This window comes from Eutrigla gurnardus (genome assembly GCF_963514095.1).
Source record: "Eutrigla gurnardus genome assembly, chromosome: 1".
Lineage (NCBI taxonomy): Eukaryota > Metazoa > Chordata > Actinopteri > Perciformes > Triglidae > Eutrigla > Eutrigla gurnardus.
Genome location: NC_139915.1, coordinates 19088991 through 19111739, shown reverse-complemented (window position 1 = coordinate 19111739; position 22749 = coordinate 19088991). Strand labels below are relative to the sequence as shown.

Sequence of the window (22749 nt, the reverse complement as noted above, 5' to 3'; positions counted from 1 at the left end):
CAAAAAAATAATCTGAACACAAAGCAGCACATGATCAAAATTATGAGGAAAATAATCATTGCATTTATCAGTCTGGAAAGGGTTACAAAGACATTTTGAAGGCTCTGGCACTCCGGCAAACGACAGTGAGAGCCATTATTAACAAATGGAGAGAACATGGAACAGTGGTGAACTTTCCCAGGACCGATCTGCACCCAAAACTCCACCAAGACCACATTGCCAACTCATCCAGGAGGACCAAAAAGAGCCCAGACTAACATCTAAAGGGCTGCAGGCCTCACTTAACTGAGGACAGTTAAGGTCAGTGTTCATGATAACAAAGATGGGCAAAGATGGCAGCCGTGGGAGAGCTGTGAGAACAAAACCATTGCTGTCCATAAAGAACACTAAGGCTTGTCTGACATTTGCCAAAAAACATTTTGATGACCCCCAAAACCTTTGAGATAAGATTCTATGGACTGATGAGTCAAAGTTAGAACATGGAACTTTGGAAGGCATGGGTTCCATTAAATCTGGTGGAAATCTAACACAGCATTCCCACAATAAGAACATCATAGCAACAGTCAAACATGGTGGTTTTAGTGTAATGGTCTGGGCTGCTTTGCTGCGTCAGGACCTGGACCAAACATGGTGGTTTTAGTGTGATGGTCTGGGCTGCTTTGTTGCTTTAGGACCTGGACCAAACTTGGTGGTTTTAGGGTGATGGTCTTTGTTGCTTTAGGACCTGGGCAACTTGTGATTATTGATGGAACCATGAGTTCTGCTCTCTACCAGAAAACTCTGAAGGAAAATGTCTGCCCATCAGTTTGTAATCTAAAACTCAAGTGCAGTTGGGTTCTGCAGCAGGATAATGATTGAAAGCACACAAGCAAGTCCACCTCTTTGGAGTGGCCTAGTCAAAGTCTGGACTTAAGTCCCACTGAGATGCTGTGGTGTGACCTTAAAGGGGCAGTACTGTCCAATGTGGCTGCATTAAAACTATTCTATAAAGAGGAACTTGAAGTACTAGGGGGGCTATGGAACTGCCAGTCTGCAGTCAAGAAGGCGGACACCATTTCAGCGTATGCCTCCCTGCACACTCTCCACTTCCTGGCCCTTACGGAGACCTGGATCACCCCAGAAAACACTGCCACTCCGGCTGCTCTTTCAACTGCCTACTCGTTTTCACACTCCCAAAGAGGAACAGGGCGAGGAGGAGGAACTGGGCTCCTCATCTCACCCTGGTAGGACCTCCAGGTCCTTCCTCTGGACCACCTACCCTGATCTGCACTTGAATTCCACGGCGTTTCTGTCACCCCTCTTTTGACAAATGTACTTATTGTAAGTCGCTTTGGACAAAAGCATCTGCTAATTGACCTAAATGTAAATGTAAACGTAGGAATGGGCCAACATTCCTCCACAGTGATGTAAAAGACTCATTGCCAGTTATTGCAAATGTTTGATTGCAGTTGTGGCTGCCGAGGGTGGTGCAACCAGCTATTAGGTTTAGGGGTTAATTACTTTTAAACATGTGTGATATAGGTTTGGAATAAGTAATTACCTTCAATAAATGGAATAATCATATAAAAACTGTATTTTGTGTTCACTCACGTTGTTATATTGAGTTTGAAGATCTGAAACATTTAAGTGTGACAAATATGCAAACAATCTGATCTGCAGACTTGTCGAAGAAAGTTGGTAAAGCATTATTTAATTTGAAAATGAAGGTACATTTTAAGGAATTAAAAAAAAAACCTGCCCTAATGTGGTTCCCCTGTCCCTCGTCAGCTCCCTGCCTCCCTTTGTATTTAGTCTGTGGCTGCGGTCGAATAGTCAAAAAATTAGGTCCTCACTCCTATACTTAACGCCTTTTCCTTGACCTCGGGAGAAAACTTCACAGGGTTAAGGAAAGTTGGAAGGACATGTCATCAGGATTTAGGAAAAGACGACGGCGGTGCTCAGAGAATCCAACCGGAGTTTCACTAAGCTACGTCATTATAATGACTGCTGATGATCAGCAACCTGATTGACGTGGGTCTGCTGTATTTACATTTCATTTGTGGTTTTAGTTTTGTTTTTGTCAAACATTTGTAACATGATTGAAATAAAAATAAAAATACCATTAAATTATTATCACTGTCCACACACATTTATCAACACAATTATATTTACTATATGTCTGCATGAAAGTAATTGTTAAATATGCAAATAAGCATATCGTTTGATGTTGACTCTGAAAATCATGAGCATATTCTAGTCCTGCTCAATGTGTTAAGTGTCCTGAGATGACTTCTGTTGTGATATGACACTATAAATAAAATGTAATTGTTTTCATGAACTGTTGCTCTCTCAAGGCATTGTGGGTCGGCGTGAGCTCCTTTCCTGTGGTAAAGGAAGGTCCATTGTATCCTATGCTAAAGGAGATCTGAAAGGAAGCGTTGGAGCTCCTTTCCTTCAAATGTGGAGAATTCAAACAGCTCTTATCATGGCGGCCACTTGTTTACTTCCGGGTCACTTCTTCAGTTAGGAACCTACCTAAGAGAAAAAGACTACTCCATCGCATCCTGAGTGTTTCCCCTGTCTCATTGTGTGTGTATGGTTGTTCATTACCCTGCCTGCTGCACGTCCCTGTTTCCTGTGGATTTACTCATGTCCCTGTGTCCAGTAGTGATTTGGTTTATCGTAAGTGTTTCTTTTTCAATGTGTTCTTCTTTATTGTGGTCTGCATTTGGGTCCAACCCTCTTTACCCCTACTACTACACGTTAACCGTAACACCATCAGCATATTCCATTGGTTACAGGTGGCTAATGTGATATGATTTTTGCAGCCTGTGTGTCTGGTTTGAACTCATCGAGAAAACCATAGTATTTTTTAGTAGTGACTTTTAATGGCTTTGGAAGGCACTGATAGATGACACCATCAAGCAATCAGTTAACAGCTGAAATTCAATTAATTAAACAATCGATAAAAAAAATCCTTTTAGAGACTTATTTTTTCATTGTCTTTATTTTTATTTGTATGTATTTTCCCTGTATTTCTACATTTTCTACTTGATTTATTCATTTTCTTATTCATTCATTATTTATCTTTATTTCAACCCTATTTGTAGCTACGCCCTATAGAAGACTGGTTATCAAGGAATAACACACACACACACACGCACACACGCACGCACACACGCACACGCTCATCCAGTGGGCGTGTTTTTCCTCCAGTTTGGAGTAACAAGAGGCGGCGCTCCACCGTGCGCCTCACACCGGGAATAGCCGTGTCTCTGCGCTCCGAAACCGGCCGACACATTGTCAGTGCAACGCTCTATCACTGCACTGCTCCGGGCTGCGCGGCTCTCAGGCTCCGGGACTAGACACGGAATACACGCTCCAGGTCGGTAGGTCTCCCTCTCCACGGGCTCGGCTCGGCTCGGCTGTGTGTGTGTGTGATGCATTCAGAGTAGCTACTTAGGGGCGTAATTTAGCCACTGAGCCACAGGTGTGCAGGAAAGGACCCGTGTCGGTAAACGTGTTTTGTGCGCGCGGGAAGGAAGCTCGGACCGCGCGCGTCTGTCAGCGTGAGGGTGCGGGCTGGACTGTTGAACGCACACTGCCTGTCTTGCCGACTTTTGGGGCAAAGGTAAGTGGAGTCCCGGCCAGTGCACGCTGATAGAGCCGCTGTGTGTCCAACAGCCGGTGCTTGAATCCCGGCTGTCTGCCGGTCAGAGGCAACACGGAGCCGAAGCGACTGAACGCAACTAAGTCGAGCTCCTGGAAGTCTGCTGCAGGAGACGTTATAAGAGCAGGTCCTCATGCTGCTGCTTTGAAAATAACTAAATAATACATACTTTAGTTATACATACACATATGTGTGTACGTGTACTACGTCTGTGTGTGTGTATGTGTGTGTGTATATTCATACACACATCGCCTGCTCACTCAGCTATTCACACTAATTCCAAGTCCATGAATGGTGCACACTGTCCGACTCCTCCAGAGGAAACGCGCGCACCGTGCTCTCCGGTCTCCTTCCAGCAGGTCAGTGGACCTTCTTCTCCTCCATATCTGCAGGGATGATGCTTATCACGCAGCAGCGGTAACACCAGCTGGAAACGAAAGTCTCCCAGCAGCTCATAACTACAGCTTTCCTTCTCCAGTTTCTCAACCTTTATTACATAATTGTGTCAAATGCTGTTTTATAGCCTTAACCATAATGCCAGGAATATAATTGGTGAAATTGTGACATTTGTTTTTTTTTTTAACTTACACAGTCAACTTTGACTTTGAAAGATTGTTTATATATTTAATTCATCAGAGCTTCTTAGCTGTACCAGAGTTATGAGATCATTTGCGTATGTGTTCCCTGGGCACTATTCTATGGAAGCAAATAAGAGATGTATGCATTTTTTAGTACAAGTCACTTGATACAAGTGAATTAATTAGTCCTGACTCACCTCTTCTCAATGTAACATTTAAAAATATGACCGATGTTGTCTTGTTGGACAAATTCAGATAATAATAATAATAAAAAAAATCTATTAAATTTGAGCAACTTGGAGCTTTTTTCTTTTTTGAAATGGGTCTGAATTTGAGAATATTCAGCGCCTGTTAAAATTCAGATCAATATTTTACTTATTGGCTTTGATTGAAACAATAATTAGATATGTTCAGAAAATCAACATTAAGTACAAAAACACGATTATAAAACGGTATATGATCACATAATCAACAACACGATGGCAGGACAACAAAAAGCACAACATTTCACAACGTTAAGATGCGTCACGTTGGTGGATTTTAGACATGATTTCATCTTGAATTTAAAATCAGTGAAGCTGCAGCTCTCTCTTATATAATGTGGTGTGGAACTGTAACCATATACCAAAAATCATCTGTATTCAGGATTATTGCTTTAGAGCCAGATGTTCCATCTGAAACATCTGAAAAGGATTTGCTGAATGCCACATCATGAACTGCCTTCTACTCTTTACTGTGGCGTTGTGATTGTTGCAGCGACTTGCTAGCTGACCTGCTCATTAACATGTGCTGATCCAGGTTCAGGCAGCTGCCAGTGAGTCAGTGTGGCTGCAGAGTGTGGGGGATCAAGTGCTGATGAAATTATGATGCCCCAGAGCGTTCTGTGTTCCCTCATCATGTTCAGAGTCCTCCTGAGAGGATGGCATGATTGTGATGGCGAGCAAGGTAGAAATGTAACAAGCAGCATGCTGAGAGAGTGATGATAATGAGGAGGAGGAGGAGGATGCCATTCTACTATATGTGGCTAAATGACCTGCTCTGTAACAAAAAATGAGGATTGCACACGATTTCAGGCTAAAATAAGTCCAGCACAAACAGGTTGTCAACCCACTGGGTGATGGTGGTGGTGGTGGTGATGATGATGATGATGATGATGATGGAAGCAGAGGCTATGAAGGTGTGTAGGAAATGATTTGCGAGAGAGAGCTAGAGCTACAGTAAGAATGACACAATGTGAGGTGTAGTGGTGTTAACTTTTATCTACAGCTGACTTGCAAAGCGTGTGTGTGTGTGTGTGTGTGTGTGTGTGTGTGTGTGTGTGTGTGTGTGTGTGTGTGTGTGTGTGTGTGTGTGTGTGTGTGTGTGTGTGTGAGGTTAAGAGATGTTGTTAAAGGTTTGCATCACTTCTGAATCTGCAGCTGCTCTGCTGATCTGAGTTCAGCTGCTGCACAGACTCAGTCGAGCAGATTGTGGAACTAGGGCTGGGCGATATGTAGGGTTGGGTATCGAGAATAGAGTATAGATTGGAACCGGGACTAGCTTTCCGATTCTCCCAGAATCATTCAAAAGTTTAAATTTTGATTCCTAGTTTCTATACCCAGTCCGCCGACCGAAGAAGAAGAAGCCGCTGAACACCAACGAAGAAGCGTCCATCGGAAGTGTTTGCATAACCGAGCAAGTGGAGCATGGATAATGTGCGTCGGTGGTCCAAAGTGTGGCTTCACTTTTCTAAAAACAACGAAATCTCAGCAAAATGCAACACTTTGGACAAGATTATTTCGAGCATAGGAGGGTGCACGACGAACATGATAAAGCACCTCCGAGTTCATGGAGTCTTCCTCTAGCTCCGGGTCTGGGTCCGGCTCTGACCCCCAGCGTGGCACCGCAGGGACTGCACTGCTGTCCGAATCCGGAAAGTTAAACAATAAATATGTCTTGTGCCAACATTGAGGTAGCTAACAAATTAGCCACATATTTTTTCATAGACAAATTACAACCTGAGATTGCAGGCTGGTGACTCCGCGATGTGCTGAGCCTACTCAGTTCACCTTAGCGGCAAAGGGGAAGATGTCAGTTCAACCAAAGGAAGGTTTAACAAGTTGTTTCTTATTGTTTATTTGCTATTCTGCACCAGGTTAGCCCATCAGTGGGAGCACGGTAACATGTTAAAGTACCTGCAGCATCATACACTCATGTGTAAATGTGTTTTCATGAGGTTTTCAAAAATAAAGCTCTCTTGAGGAAAGTGTACCCCTGTGAAAATGTATTCATAATTTATAATATCTATATTCAAGTTCATAGATATATTTATATTGTAGTTGAAAACAGCCCTGTGAGAAATTTATAGTAAAGTTCATAAAAAGTAAAAGTTAATAGAATAAAATTGATGGAGAAGGTCAGACTATTTCATTCAGAAAGACCGTTGGTTAGCTAGCTCATTTAAAATATCCTGAAAAAAATTTACCCTGCCTCTTAAAAGAATCAGAATTGAGAATCGTTTGGAACCGGAATCGAAACAAGGAATCTGAATCGGAATCAGAATCGTTCAAATTCAAACGATACCCAACCCTAGTGATATGGCCTAAAATAAAATCCCAGAATTTTTTTTATACCAGATTTTCGATTTTAACAAACTTTTAAAAAACTACTCGAACCATTTCCATAGGACAGAGGTGAAGGAGCCTTTTTTAGGAAGTAAATCCTTGCTGTTTTCCGCACACACTGCCATGTTGATGTTGTCGGAGAACTAGTGGAGGGAGGGGGAGGGGAATGAAGCGGAGGGGAAGGGAGCTGAGAGAGCAGTAAACTACCGTGGTTTTTACACTTAAAGGAAGTTAAAGGAAAAAACAAATGAATCCGATTTCTTTTTAAAATCGATAAATCGCCCAACCCTACGTGGAACGCTTTACTGTTTTTCTCTGGAAGTCTCCTAGACGCAGTCCTGGTCCCGGGTCAGGGGATTCTCTTGAAGGATGCTTTGCAAGGTGGGATACTGTGTAACGTCACGTGGGATGGGGGTGGGTGGAATATAAATAATGTTAAATAATATATATATATATATATATATATATATATATATATATATATATATATATATATATATATATATATATATATAAAAATAAATAAATAAATAATATGCTGGAGCCGATCCCAGCTGACATTGGGCGAAGGGAGGGTCCAACCTGGACAGGTAACCAGTCTATCACAGGGCTGACATGTAGAGACAGACAGGTAACCAGTCTATCACAGGGCTGACATGTAGAGACAGATGGGTAACCAGTCTATCACAGGGCTGACATGCAGAGACAGACAGGTCCCCATCCTGCATGTCTGGGGGAGAAAGCCGGAGAACCCAGAGAGAACCCACCCTGACAAGGGGAGAACATGCAAACTCCACACAGAAGGAACCTGAACCCCCAACCACTACACCACCATTCAGCCCAGAGGATGTTTTAAGGCAATTCAGTGTGGCTCCACTTTTGAGAACCGGCGGTTGATGCCTGGTTAACACATTTAAATATCCAACCAGGAGTGGAAAAACTCTTAATTGAGATGGCAACCAACTTAAACTCAAACTTACCCACTAGCAATGGTCCACATGACCACAACATCGTACAACCTAACGTAGCCCCTGCGCCAAATAGGGGCCGTAAGATGGATACCCGACCCGACAAGGAGTGAAGGGAAGACACTGACTAAATACACAGGGAGGCAGGGAGCTGACGAGGGACAGGTGAAACACATTAGGGCAGGTAGGGTAATCAACACGAGAGGGTGGGGAAGTCAAGACAGCAGAAACAACAAGGACCAGGAAGTACAAGACAGCAGGACTACAAATAAATCAGGAAACCAACACTACGAAAACCCACAATCATGACATGGACAAGACAAGAAAAACAACTGACAAGACAAGACAGAATGACTACAAAAACCCCAGAAACCAAAACGACAAAACCCACAGTCATGACAAGAACGTGTCTGGTTGATAAGGACAAATACTGGTTCAACCGGTTTAGCCCCGTGCACCGAACCGGGCCGGTGAAACCAGAAATCGTCCCAAATCTACAGCCCATTTATTCAAATAGACCAGAAAACAGGATCCTTTAGGGTGGGGCTACCTTGTGATTGACAGGTAACTACAACAGTGTTGCTACCACACTACTGATGCAGTTAGCTCCTAAGATACTTAAACACTCAGCTGTATAGTTGACCTTAAATTAGGGCTGGACGATATATCGATTTTTTAAATATATCAATATTTTTTCAAACGAGATATGGAACGTGACGCTATCGTCAACATCGATATAAAATAATTTGCATTTAAAGTACTGCACATTTGTTCCAAATAACAGTAATTTCGTGCCGTGCCTGCTGCCTGCTTTTTCGCAACTCTTTCTCTCTCTCCCGCTGCCCCGCCCCTGCCCTTCCACTCGCGTCACTTTTTTTTTTAAAGCCCCTCCAGCGTAGAGTCCGGCGACGCCGTGGAGCACTCGCCGCCTGCTCTTGCTGTCTGCTCAGTAAAAAAAATGTTTCACGATGCATCGGAGCGGCCGTTACACGTCGTGGTTCGTCTCCAAAAGATTTGCGGCTCATGACAGGCTGACGGCACATCAAATACAGCATTTTGCCTTTTATTAAACCACTGTTTCTACCACATTCAAAGTAGCCACGCAGACACATGATGTCCATTAGCAACTTGCGCGAGCGGCCCCACGCCGTTTAACAGGAACAGGACACACGAGTTCTTGGTGGAAGGCAACAAGTCATGGTTCCAGCCGGACTCACATTGGACCCCCCGAGCTCAGCGCTGAGTCTGCCGAAGTCACAACTATAGAGCAGGCTCTGTCAGCGAACTTTCCCCGATGCTTCCCTCCACAACACACAAACACGCCCGCGCACTCACATCCCAGTTGCGGCAGTGACATGAAAAATAAACAGCCGCAAGAACACAGCTCAACTTTTTCATTTTACAAATTTAAGATTGATTTTGCAATCAGCCGGTTACGAGCACAAGGACGCAGGCAGGCTGGAAATTAATGCATAGTGGTGCTTAATGTAGAATGACGAGTTGGAACGCGGCAACCCCATCTATGTTATTCCGTCAACAAATATCAATATTTATCTTATATCGACATTTTGCTTGAAAATATCGAGATATGACTTTTGGTCCATATCACCCAGCCCTACCTTGAATTATGAAGCTAACTTTGTTAGCAGCTTCACTCCTCCACAGTCAAAATACGATCACTTCCTTCACTGGTTGCAAAAATTCCAAGATGGTGACGGCGAAAATGCAGAACTCGATGCTTCAAAACTGTAGTCCACAAACCAAGTGGTGACGCCACCATGGCTATGTCCACTTCTTATATAGTCTATGACTAAAAGAAGAATCACTTTTTTTTTTTCGGAGAAAAAATATTTTTATTGCATCATGGATCAGACGCCTGCGATGGACTGGCATCCTGTCCAGGGTGTACCCTGCCTTCGCCCAATGACTGCTGGGATCGACTCCAGCACCCCCGCGACCCTGAATACAGGACAAGCGGTAGACAATAGATGGATGGATCAGACGAATCTTAATTTTAAGTGAAAAATAATCAAATAATCTTAAATAAGGTGCATTTCATACGGTCTCCTTGCATAAAGGATAATATATACATTCAGCATCAATGAAAACTTAACACTTACAATACCACTCTAGTTTTAACTCAGAGTTTAGTATTTGTATTTACTACTCATACTTGAGTAGTAATGAGCCAAACAAGTGAAATCTGGGTGGTTGTTTTGCCATTGACCTACGGTCACACCTGACTGCACTTGCTTTGTAATTAGAGCAATGTCGTTGTGCTCGTTGTGTTTGCTGCCAATCCTGTGAGTTTTTGGGATTGGTTCTTGTTCTCTATAAAAAGCCATGTTGAAAAAATGACTTTTCATTGTCCTGGATGCCATTATGCCTCGCCTATCAGAGAACGACCGACATCGAGCTTTGGGTCTGTTGGAGGGTGGACTGTCGATTCGACAGGTGGCCCATAGAATGGGTTGTTCTCCACCCGAAATAATGAACTTGAGACGCCGGTTCAACGAAACCCAGTCTGCGAGGGATAGAGCACGTCCTGGACGCGAAAGAGTGACGACTGAGGCCGACGACCGTTACATTGTGATGCAGCACCTGCGGGACAGGTTCCAGACAGCTGCCTAGACGGCTGCAGAGACTCCAGGCAGGCACCAACTAGGGCTGACCGATAAATCGTATTTTCATCGTCATCGCGATATGAACATGCGCGGTTAACACATCGCAAAAGATGCCTGAAACGCGATGAATAAAAATCATTTTATTTACATGCGCCATGCATTCACACCATTTGGCCAATCAGATGAAGCAACAGCTAGCCGTCGGCGCCGGCAGCGTCCCCGGGTCCTATGTTCCCCCGGGTCCTATGTGTTCCAGAGCCACCCTCAAATTAATTGGTGTTAATTTTGTGGCGACTGCGAGGCTATGTAACACGATGGCGGAGAAAGGAGAGAATAGCGAGGAAAATGTGGTTGACGAAGACCTTGTGGTGAAAAAGAACTGCACTTCTGCAATTTGGAGTTATTTTGGATTCCGTAGCGACGACGTGTTACAAACACAGGTACTGTGTAACTGTGGCAACTTCCAGAGGAAACACAACAAACCTCCATCACCACCTGCAACACAACCAGTGTTTCCCCTACCATTGTACAGGCCTGCCGCCAGGCCAAAAAAAATAAATCAATACTCCAAAAATAAGCTACCTATCAATTAATTCATAAATCAATAATCATTTACATTAGGAGCGCCTCCGCGCAGCACAGTAGACTTGCTCCGCAAGATGCGCGGCCGCAACAATCCTCGCCGCGCGCTCCCGCTACGTTTTTCGTGTACTTTACACGCTTGATGTTGTTCTGATGCCGTTCCGCCTCGTTAAACCACCACGATGTCGCTTTCTACTTTGAAAACAGAGAGTTGACACTGTATTTTGACAAGCTGTTGCACTCTTTAGACTCGTGGTGTGAGCGGAACCGGACCGGTACCGGACCGGTACCGGACCGGTACCGGAACCGGACCGGTGCATTTATAAGAAAAATGCCGCTGTGTTTCTCCGTCCAAAATCCGCTTTCCTCGCGCTGCCTGCTCGCACAGATCCGCTCGTGCGCACATTCGCTGATGCAGGTCGAGTGTTTAATATAAATATATGCAGAGACGGCGCTCCTTAAAAACAACATCAAGCCATGCGTGTGTAGTATTAGGACGTGATGACGTTTGTACAACCGGGCTAACGGGCCAAAGCCCGTTTGGGCTGGAGCAGTGTGAATGCAAAGCCGCGGGGGACCCCGTGGGGCAATCGTGCCGAGGCACGCTACTGATCGCGCCCTTAGGCAGCCTATGTTAATAAAATAAGGATTGTTTTTGATAAGCTGTGGAACTCTGAGTTAACCTATTTCTACCTGAATTTCTATGAACTACCAGGCTGTTGAGTAAACCTATAACTTATATTTGACTTGATAAAATAAGACAATATATGCACTCATGTCGTTGTAGTGTTTTACAGTATCTGTAGCTATTAATGTGATGCTCCTCATTTTCCAGACATATTATTCCAGCCCCTAATTTTGGATAATTTCCATCAACTGGCACCTTAATAAGTCACTCTCTCCTTGAATCCTTGAAAACCTTGAATACACTCTGGTTGAACAAAAATGTTGAATGCAAATATAATAATTGCAGAATTGCAGACTGCTTGCTGTGCCACCTGACTTAATCCAACTGCACCAATACACCATCCCACGCTGTCTGTATAGGGTTTTTTCGGCGGGTACCACCGGGCCTGAAAAAAATTCTAGGGGAAACACTGAGTGTACCTATTATAGCAGAAAGACAGGAACTGTATAGCTAATATGCACACTTCAATATTTGTTTATTTATCGCAAGTCATATCTCAACGCAATATTGAACAATGGTATCGCACATCGCAGATTTTCCTCATATCGTGCAGGCCTAGCACCAACCACGCATCAGTACCAGTACTGTACGTCGGCGCCTGCATTCTGCCAACTTAGCGGCCAGAAGACCCAATATTGGACCTGTCTTGACCAATGAACGTCGCCAGAATTGTGTGGAATGGGCTCCGCGCCACCTACCCTGGACTCAGGCACACTGGCGTGGAGTCCTCTTCTCTGATGAGTCCAGATTCTGTCAGTACAGGAGCGACGGACGTCAGCGGGTGTGGCGCCGCCCTGGGGAGAGGTATGCACAGTGCTGCGTGCGTCAGCGCGATTGATGGGGTGGTGTGGGTGTTATGGTGTGGGCTGGCATCTCTGCCAACCATAAAACCCCACTGGTCATCATTAATGGCAACCTCACTGCCAGACGTTACATTGACGAGGTGCTGGAGACAACGTGTGTGCCGTTCATCAGGAATCATCCTGAGATCAGCATTCTGCAGCAGGATAACGCCCGCCCGCATGCTGCACGTGTCACCACAGCGTATCTTGAGCAACAGAACATCGATGTGCTGGACTGGCCACCATACTCGCCGGATCTCTCACCCATTGAGCACCTCTGGGACCAGCTGGGACGACGTGTCTCTCGACGTGTGCCTCCACCCAGGAATCGCCAGGAACTGGTGGCTGCGTTGCACCAGGAATGGGCAAACATACCCCAGGACAATGTTGGACGTCTTATACGGTCAATGCGTAGACGTTGTGTGGCCTGTCTTGATGCTAATGGCGGTAACACGAGATATTGAAATTTCAGGAATTTGGAAATTGGGCATGTCATTGTTAAATGTCAATAAAATTATGAAATAGTGTACTTTTTGTTGCTTTCTTTCAAAACTCATCAGTAAAATATCCATACTAACCGAATATAAAAGTTCAAGTACCTACATCAAAAGGATCCGACCACACATAAAAAAAATACCAGTGTTAAGTTTTCATTGATGCTGAGTGTATAAACTCCTCAAAAACAGTTTGGAAACATTATTTTGGGCGATTATTCCTCCCCTTTAATAATACTGGTTCCCCTTTGCCTGTAAATCTCTGAAGAAAGCCTACGGTTCCTCAGTGAAGCAAGGGTGAGGAACCGGTCTTCTTGGGGTGTTGTTTTCCTGGGACGGCCACTTCGTGATCTGTCGTTGACTTCACCAGTCTCACAGACCTCGGTCCTAAGTTTGGAAATGGTACCAGGGCTGACACCAAATAACACACACCTGTGATACACCTGCCAGCACTTGAAGCTCAAAATTAGCAACATTTTGGCACATTTTTTTGGGCCAATACCCACACTATTAGCTGTGTTGCTCATTCCATGAATGCATGATCCTTACAAGTTCTACCTCAGTGTAAAGGTGATTAATCAGGCTTTCCATCCATCCATTGTCTACCACTTATCCTGTATTCAGGGTCGCGGGGGGCTTGAGCCAATCCCAGCTGTCATTGGGCAAATGCAGGGTACACCCTGGACAGGTCGCCAGTCTATTGCAGAGCCAACATATAGAGAGAAACAACCATTCATGCTCACATTCCAGAGAGAACCCACGCTCACATGGGGAGAACATGCAAACTCCACACAGAAGGAACCCGACCTCGAACCAGGAATCAAACCCGGGACCCTCTTGCTGTGAGGCGACAGTGCTACCCACTACACCACCGTGCAGACCTCAGGCTTTTCAATGATATAAAATTCAATACCAATTGGTATTATTATAAAGGGGAGGAATAATAATTTTTTTGAGGAGTATATATATATAACATAGTTGTCTTTGTTCATATTCTTACCAACATCATCTGAGCTCGCCCCCTCATCACTGTGGCCAGTGAATCCCATGTCAAAGCAAATCTCATTGTGTTGTGGTGGGTTGATGCTGTAACATGTCGTTTAGCTCGTCAGAACAAGGAAAAGTGGAACGGCAGGAGCTGCTTTTCGCATGTAGTTTGCATCAAAATGTTTATTTAAAAAAGCTGTTGATATCTAAGCCCTTCATAATGATTAAAAGAAGGCATGTTTCTCGTTCTCTTCTTGTCATGCATCTCCACTCCAGCTGTACTAACTGTTGTCTAGTTGGTTTGTGTCCAACACACAGCTGGAGGTGAACAGGAGAGAGGACATGTCTCATAACTCATATAGTGAATGTGCTGTATACATGTCCACAGAACGCTGAAATACCTGAAATATATCAACATATCACACGTGTTAATATGAAAATGATCCATTCAGAATAAGAACTAATTCAGAATATCCAAACGGAATATGTTTCCATGACACATATCAATAAGGAATATTGTCAGAATAATAGTGTAACATGAGTGTGCATATTATTGTAAAAAACACGTTCTAACATACACAACCCTACACCTTTAGACTGCTGTAATTTTGAAAGTCTTCTCTTTCTAAAGTGAGGAACAGAACTCTTTCCAGCGTGGGCTGGACTTTCCACACACGCAGTCAGAGAAAAGTGGTGGTCGAGAGCTGCCACCGTGGATGACTGGGCCACCAGCCAAAGGCCACAGTTTACAGTTGAAGAAACCATCAGCCTCCACTGTATGAGCAACATGTCTCTCCCCTCTGGCTGCAGGCTGCTCTCTGATTGGACAATAATGACTATATTCCTGGATGACTTTGCCCGGACGGCATCAAGTATGTTTTTTTGTACCCATCCATCAACTCGTTAATGGACTGTGAAATTGTTTGTAGCAGTAGTTTTCTTGCCTGTAGAAGATTTTGCATGACTTGGACTGTTGCCGCTGTTAATTAAAGAAATAAAACAGCAACGAGCGGCTAACATGGATAACTGGGTGTTAATTGATTCCAGGCTCTGCCCTGACTCCACAACACACAACTGCTCATGCTTGGTGTGTTTTTGTGGCTTGATGTGATCCAGACACACAGATATCCACGTCCACCTGCCCTGCATGTGCATGTGTATGTGCCGCAGCTGCAGCGCGCTGAGAAGAGGATGTAGTGGAGCACGCGTCTATGGGAAGTCTTGTTTACCCACTTTTTGATTTGCAGGAATTGAGTTTACCACCGTTTGTAGACAAAGAAAAGGCCTCTGACAGATATAAATAGTTTACATCTTGTCAGCACATTGCTGTAGAGGCAAAAGCTGATACACAGTTTGTGCTGCAGAACAGAAGAGAAGTAAGAAAAATGTTTTATTTTCAGGCAGTTAAATGATTATGGCGAAGACCTGCAGGTTGTGCTATTTAATTTTCTTTTGTGACGTACAGTTGACGACGATGATTAGATCTGGTGTATTTTTATTTCTCTAATTTAAGAGCAGGCGTGCGTGTAGTGCTGCACGATATTGGAACAAAACTGACATTGCAATATTTTTCTCTGCAATATAACTTGCAGTATGAAAAAATACAGGAATTTCAAACATTTTACTGTTAAATGCATCAGTTTGAGGCCCTTTGAGAACTATATTAAGTGTCTAGATCGATTAACTATTTAGTGCTATCTTAAAAAAATGGATTCATAAACTCTGGTTGTATATGAAACACCCACAAAGCAGGTTGACGAGACGGGTTGGGGTCAGGCCTCTCCCACTCTGCCCGGACGGCCAGCGTGCTGAGAGCCCCGGGTTAAGCTAGTACTAAGGATGCGCTGGGGTCAAGTCGGGGGCTGCTGTAAAGCTCACGGTCGGATCCGTGAGCCACCTTCAACCCAGGCTTCCAGGGTAAAAACCTGGCTGGGAAGAGGCTACTCCCACACAGAGGTCATCATGAAGCTGTGGCAGGCCGACCTAGCCTGTAGGTCAGGGGTGCCCAACTCCGGTCCTGGAGAGCCCCTGTCCTGCATGTTTTAGGTTTCTCCCTGCTCTAACAAGCCTGATTCGAACGATTTTCAAACCTGTGACAAGCTTTAGTTGCTTGATAACGAGCACATCTTTAGAGTCCTGGTACCAGTTGTTTCGTTTAACATTTCGATTCTGAACCACGAGGCTGCGACAATAAAAGCAGCGTTCCCAGCCAGGCTCTGCTCTTACTCTTTTCAGTAAATACATAATGTCGGCTGCCCGCAGTGAACTGGAGACCGATCACACACCTGATCTTAAAACTAGGACCATCCAGACTGCCTGGTTCAAGACACCGGCTCAGAGTCCGATGAGACCGGACAGGCTACTTACGATGCGAGGAGAGACAGGTGGTGAAGCGGTTAACTCTGCTGATGATGTCGTGTCTGTGCTGGGAGGGGTCGTGTTAGGGGAACAGCACCCTTCTTTACGATGAAACGTCTACAGTTCATTCAGCTCCTTATTTGTGTCCCTCGAGGAGGAGCAGGATAACTACAGTTTCTAACATAGTATATTAAAGGGATAGTTCGGAATTTTGGACATAAGACCTATTTTCCAAGTCAGCCGGTGTGTTTGAGATGTCTGGAGACGTTTTCAAGAAATTTCATTTAGTTCTTCTAGTTGCCAAATTTGCTTGTGCTATGGCTAGCGCAAGTCTGGAGCAAGGAAGGAAGCTGCTTTGTCTGTTGTTGGTAAGTCAGAAACTAATTGTAGATTTGGGTTCAGGCATTGTGTGAGTAAAGCTAGTTGCAACATTTAGTCTTGTGCTGATAGCTTGTTGTTGAAATCGTCGTGAAACTGCCTATGCTAAGTGAGTAATCAACTAAGTTTGAGCCACCTCAGGTATAGTGAATAGACTTGATTAGAGGGAGGGGTCACACACAGTACTTACGGTAAACTGCGCACTAAAAAGGCTGTCACTACAGCGTCAGCTGCAGCGTCTGGCCATCTGAACGAAGACAGCTGAACAAAGACAAGGGAGTCTATCTGCGGGAGTCCACCGAGGTAGGCATAACATCTTACCCCCCCTCGCAGCCATGTGTCTTATCCCAGTCAGGACATCACACTGGAGAAGATTTCACCGGAGACCCTTCACTCGAGGCTGTAACCCATCCAATCTCTGCTACCCACCATTCTCCACCGGTAAGGACCTTGAAGTACTAGGGGGGCTATGGAACTGCCAGTCTGCAGTCAAGAAGGCGGACACCATCTCAGCCTATGCGTCCCTGCAGTCTCTCCACTTCCTGGCCCTCACAGAGACCTGGATCACCCCAGAAAACACTGCCACTCCAGCTGCCCTTTCAACTGCCTACTCGTTTTCACACTCCCCAAGACGAACAGGGCGAGGAGGAGGAACTGGGCTCCTCATCTCACCGAGATGGTCCTACCAGATCCTTCCTCTGGACCACCTACCCCGATCTACACTTGAATTCCACGCCGTCTCTGTCACCCTTCCTTTCAAACTCAACATCGTAGTGATCTATCGCCCACCCGGTCCTCTCGGTGACTTTTTGGGTGAGATGGATGCCCTCCTGAGCTGCTCCCCTGATGATGGCACACCACTCGTCGTCCTCGGTGACTTCAACATCCACTCGGGAAAGCTGCACTCATCTGAATTCATCGACTTCTTTTCCGCATTTGACCTTACACTCTCCCCCTCTCCACCAACTCACCGCGCCGGGAACCAACTTGACCTTGTCTTCACAAGATCCTGTGGCATCTCGGCACTCTGTTACCCCGCTCACCGTGTCCGACCACCACTTTGTGACTTTCTCCCTCCCCATGGAGCCCACCACATCCCTCCCCTCTACGCCTCGAATGGTCACCAGCCGCCGCAACCTGAAATCCCTCACTCCCTCCGCTCTCTCCTCAACTGTTATCTCCTCGCTACCATCCTCAGAACAGTTCTCCTTAATATCTACTGAGGAAGCCTCCTCCATCCTGATGTCCTCACTCTCCTCTTCTTTGGACACTCTCTGTCCCCCTATCTCACGACCTGCGCGATCATCTCCCCCCCCCCCCTCCCTGGCTGTCTGAACCTCTGCGAACCAACAGATCATTGTTGCGAGCGTCAGAGAGAAAATGGAAGAAATCGGGCCAGCACGAGGACCTTACTCACTACCACCGCCTCCTCTCTGACTTCACCTCAACTGTTTCGGCAGCTAAATCTGCCTTCTACCTGGCAAAGATCAACTCTTCTGCCTCCAACCCCAGGAAACTCTTCTCCGTGTTCTCCTCCCTCCTCACCCCTCCTACCCCTCCCCCCCTTCCTTCCTTACTGCCGATGACTTTGCTACTTACTTTACCAAGAAAGTAAATTACATCAGCTCCTCATTTACGCCTATTCCCTCCCAGAAGACATCTCCCCCAACCCTCAACTCGGATGGTCTTACCAGCTTTACCCCTCTCACCTCTGAAGATGTTCACGCACTTGTTACATCTAACCGTGCCACCAGCTGCTCCCTCGACCCGATCCCCTCCTCTCTTCTCCAAGACATCTCACACGACATCTTGCCATTCCTCACCACCCTGATCAACTCCTCCCTCACCTCAGGTTTCATTCCAGTGGATTTTAAGACAGCTACCGTGAAGCCTCTCCTTAAAAAACCCACCCTAGACGCTACTGACATCCAAAGCTACAGACCTGTATCTCTTCTTTCATTCCTCTCTAAAACCTTGGAACGTGCCGCCTACTACAACCAACTGTCATCCTATCTCTCGCTGAACAACCTCCTAGACCCTAATCAATCAGGATTCAGGACTGCTCACTCCACTGAGACGGCCCTCCTCACAGTGACCGAGTCCCTGCGAGACGCCAGAGCCTCGTCCCACTCCTCCGTTCTCGTTCTCCTCGACCTATCTGCTGCGTTCGACACAGTCAATCACCAAATCCTCCTCTCCACTCTGGCTGAACTTGGCATAACTGACTCTGCTCTCGCCTGGTTTACATCATACCTGACAAATTGCACCTTTCAGGTCACATGGAATGGCTCTATGTCCAAACCCTGTTCTCTAGACACGGGTGTCCCTCAAGGCTCAGTATTAGGACCGCTTCTGTTCTCACTATACACCAGATCACTAGGTTCTGTTATCACATCGCATGGATTCTCTTACCATTGCTACGCAGATGACACCCAGCTGTTCCTCTCTTTTCCCCCGTCCTCTGACACTCACATTGCAACTCGCATCTCGGACTGTCTGGCTGACATCTCTGTCTGGACAACTGCACATCACCTCAAGCTTAACCTGAATAAAACCGAACTCCTCTTCATCCCAGGGAAAGACTGCCCTCGCATGGACCTGTCGGTCACTGTCGAGGGCATCACAGTATTGCCGTCGTCAACTGCGAGGAACCTGGGTGTAATCCTCGATGACCAACTATCCTGCACCCCCAACATCACTGCTGTGGCCCGATTCTGCAGATTTGCCCTCTACAACATCCGCAGGATTCGGACCTTCCTCACAAAGGATGCAACGCAACTCTTGGTCCAAGCACTGGTCATCTCCCGCCTTGACTACTGCAACTCTCCCCTGGCCGGACTCCCGGCCTCTGCGATTAAACCATATCCAGAATGCTGCAGCACGCCTTATCTTCAATCTACCCAAATTCTCCCATGTGACCCCCCTCCTCCGTGACCTCCACTGGCTCCCTGTTGCAGCACGCATCCAATTCAAGACGATGACACTGGCCTTCAGGGCCATCAATGGAACGGCACCCATCTACCTTCAAACACTGGTCAAACCTCATGCCCCGAAGCGAGCACTTTGCTCCTCTACTTCAGCTGGCCGGCTGGTACCACCATCGCTGAAATCAAACAAATGTCGCTCAGCAAAGTCCAGACTCTTCTCTGTTCTGGCGCCTCAGTGGTGGAACGAACTCCCGACTAATGTCAGGACAGCTGAGTCATTTGCCATTTTCCGAAAAAGGCTCAAGACTCACCTGTTCAGACTTCACCTCGACTAGCATGACCCACTAACACCCCCCCCCCCCTTCTATTCTATCAACACAGATATGTACATCGATAGTCTGCCGTTACAATTGATTTGCCTCGGGTGCACTGTGGAGTTGGTATGAGTGTTTTTAATGCCATGCTAGCTAGAACGATTGACTTGCGCTAGCCATAGCACAAGCGAACTCGGCAACTAGAAGAACTGAATGAAATTTCTTGAAAACGTCTCCAGTCGTCTCGAACACACCGGCTGACTTGGAAAATAGGTCTTATGTCCAAAATTCCGAACTATCCCTTTAAGGCTTCTACACTCTTTTCAACCAACATTCAGCGAAGAAGATCAGAGTCAATCAGAGACAAAGGTTGCCCCAACTGCCTCTGATTGGCTCAGACCGTGGCAGTTCTTCTTTGCTGTCTGCTGGTGGAGAAAAAAAGCATTACCCTTCACATAGACAGACCTGGGGCCCGTTCCAGAAAGTGGGTTTTCCTGAAACTCTGAGTTTGTTAACCCTGAGAAGAGGGATACTCTGAGTTTTCCGTTCCAGAGAAAGAGAGGTAACTCAACCTTTAGGTCAGTTACCATAGTAACTGACTCTGTGAACCTAACCTGCTCGCTGGCAGGTTTGCTTCAACATACCCTAAGTTTCTCCCTACATGTCTCCGCCTTTTTCCGGAATCTGAACGAACTCTGAAAAAAATGTCCTTTCCTCGTCAACCTAATCGATACGGAAATAAAAGTGATTCTAACAGCTTTACGACGGGAGAGGATTTTGATTACTTAGAATGAAATTACCGTTTTTTCCGTGTTCTGTGACATTTCTGTGTTGAAATAGTTCCTTATATTTACTGTTTAATATGTGAAATGATTAAAATCATATGCTTTAGTCTACATTTTTCTGCAATATTCTTATGCTTATGTTTATTTTCAACTGAAGCCACTTTCTTTTTGGTGAGTTGAACCCTTGTTGCCTGCACCGTAGGCAGCGTTGCTAATCGTTATACCACAGTATCGCTCTGCGAAGCCGAAAATAAAGACTTCACCTTTAGATCAATCGACAGTTTCTTTCAGTTATATGAATTAAGTCGGGCCGTAAATGTCTGCCACGCCAACTGTCTCTACTTTGATGCAGTTACGTTGCTCTGCTTTCTAACGAGCTTGTTTTCTACATAAACACTCAGTAATATCTAATAACTCCTTCCAGGTTGCCATGGTGAATCGTAGTATTGGAGCTCCATTGATGATGGCTTTGTAGAGTCGGCAGGCACGCGCGTAACTCAGAGTTTACTGAACTAATTCAGAACTGCTTTTCTGGAACCGAAAACTCAGAGTTGCCCATCTCAGAGTTGGTCAACTCAGAGTTCAGGGTTAGGTTCAGAGTTGGTATAGCCTGCTTTCTGGAACAGGCCCAAAAATATTATTGCTTGTTATTATTTGCCAAAAACAGTCCCTATGGAAAGCCTAGAGGGCTGAAATACAATATCAAAGTGTTTTATAAAAGAGCAAAGTGAACCCAGAGCGTGTTGTGTTTGCAGTGAACATGTTAAAAGAACTGCAGCGTGGACTTTGCCAACCGTACTCCGACCTCCTCAGCTAGTTCTTTTGGATTCTTCACACAAAAAAGGCTGATTAAGAGCTCTGAGTTTGGAGTAATGAAAGCAACACCCTGAAGGTCCACTGTACTTGATCCAACCCGCAATGTTCCTTCTTTGGTGTTGACGAGAGTATCCTGTCACATAATCGAGGTGCTCCGATAACAAACATGAAAAAACAGCAATTTAAGACGGATGAGTGTGAGCTAGCAGCATGTACATGCACCACTGTTGGTCTAGCGTAGGCACTGCAACAGCATCAGGTCTGCTAGAACGGGAGAACAAAGGTTCTTTCTGAAGGTTCTTCTCTGTCAAGAAGATGTTTCAGCCTTTCTCCCGACCCGCTTTGGTAAGAGTTTGATTGGCCAATGATTCAACCAATCACCAGCTAAAAAAGAGTTGCCGGTGCCGGCCTCTCAAAACCATCTGGTAGATCAAGAAATTTTGTTCCGAAATATCATTAGTCTGTCTGTCTGGAGGTCACAGCCTCCTTCTCCTGCCAGTTAGTTATCGAGCACCTAAAGTGATCTGAATTTAGTTTCCAGTCAGAACATTCCTCGGATTCATGAAGCCTGTTTACAGCTGGATGTCCTCTCCTTTATTCACACAGAGCACAGCAACAAGGAGCACTGCTGGAGTGTTGTTGCTTCAAGTGTGTGTGTGTATGTGTGTGTGCGCGTGCTTCAGGGCCTTTATGCAACAGGCCAAGAATGTCTCAACAGTGATTAGTAGTTTGTAAGCAGAATCAGAGCAGACATGGAGCTGTCGACAGAGATAGAGGAGCATGGAAACAGCAGATCTCAACATGATACCACTGCACTGACCCCATATTAATGATGATGGCACACACACACACACACACACACACACCATACTTGGAAGTCCTGCTTGCAAGCCTAATGTGCCAAGATATGTGTTTGGACAGGCAAGTCTTGTTATCCAGGTCCTCTCATCAGGTGTGTGTGTGTGTGATGTAGTAGGAGAATAATAAGGATGAAAACGAGAGCAGTGAGATTGCCTGTGACAGAACATTTGCGGTACATATATTAATACAGGGAACAGTGCTCGGGTTAACAAAAACAACACCCCTCTGTGTGTGTGTGTGATAGTATAATGGCTGAACTTTAGTGGATGTCCAACTAGTTTCAACCTCCACACTG

General features: G+C 45.5%; 1 protein-coding gene across 3 annotated transcripts in view; it reads left to right on the top strand.

Annotated features, from left to right (window-relative positions):
- Positions 1-3247: 3247 nt before the first annotated feature.
- cemip (cell migration inducing hyaluronidase 1) overlaps positions 3248-22749 on the top strand; it is a 264056-nt gene continuing 244554 nt past the window's right edge. The window contains exon 1 of one of the 3 annotated variants that reach the window (XM_084006631.1): positions 3248-3364. The gene's annotated coding sequence lies outside the window, so the exon portion shown is untranslated. Of the gene's footprint in view, positions 3369-3499; positions 3611-22749 lie in introns of those variants that run through there. The other 2 variants (XM_084006632.1, XM_084006633.1) reach the window with 2 other exon arrangements.